Raw genomic sequence first — 585 nt, forward strand, 5'->3', positions numbered from 1 at the left:
CTTCTGCTACAAATTCCCCCAACTGTAAGCCTTCCAACCTTCTAAATATTCCTTTATATGTAGTTCAGAGTTCTGGGACCATCCTCTGAACTTGCTTGGTCGGGTATTCTGTGGTGTTGCTGGCTGAGCTCCTGTACTGCTCTTCCACCCAATCCGCCATCTTGTTTGTTCCCTTAATAAGACATTTGATGTAGACTTTTATGGTCTTGTGAAAAACACTGCTGAGATTAATTGCCCAGAAGTAGCTCTAGACAGACCTTTTAAGGTCCCTCAGCAGATACTTGACCCCAGACAAATTTATGGGTTTAGCCTTGGTGGAGGCCTTCTCATGGCTTCCAGCTGCCCTCCCGCATCCCATGCAGCATAGGCCTGTGACATTGTTTCTCCTTTTCTGTCTCCACCCCAACTGGCTGAGTCATCCATTTCAATTGCCTGGTAGAACTGCTTCTAGGGAAAGATCATAACCTAGGCAGTGAACTATGGAAATTTGTATGAAAACCAAAAGTGTAAAAGTTATAGCTCAAGTCATAGGAGAGAGCAATGATTACCAGGGAAGATCATCTGCTTGAACTTATGGCCTGACCT

This window comes from Chrysochloris asiatica, unplaced genomic scaffold (assembly GCF_000296735.1).
Source record: "Chrysochloris asiatica unplaced genomic scaffold, ChrAsi1.0 scaffold00016, whole genome shotgun sequence".
Classification (NCBI taxonomy): domain Eukaryota; kingdom Metazoa; phylum Chordata; class Mammalia; order Afrosoricida; family Chrysochloridae; genus Chrysochloris; species Chrysochloris asiatica.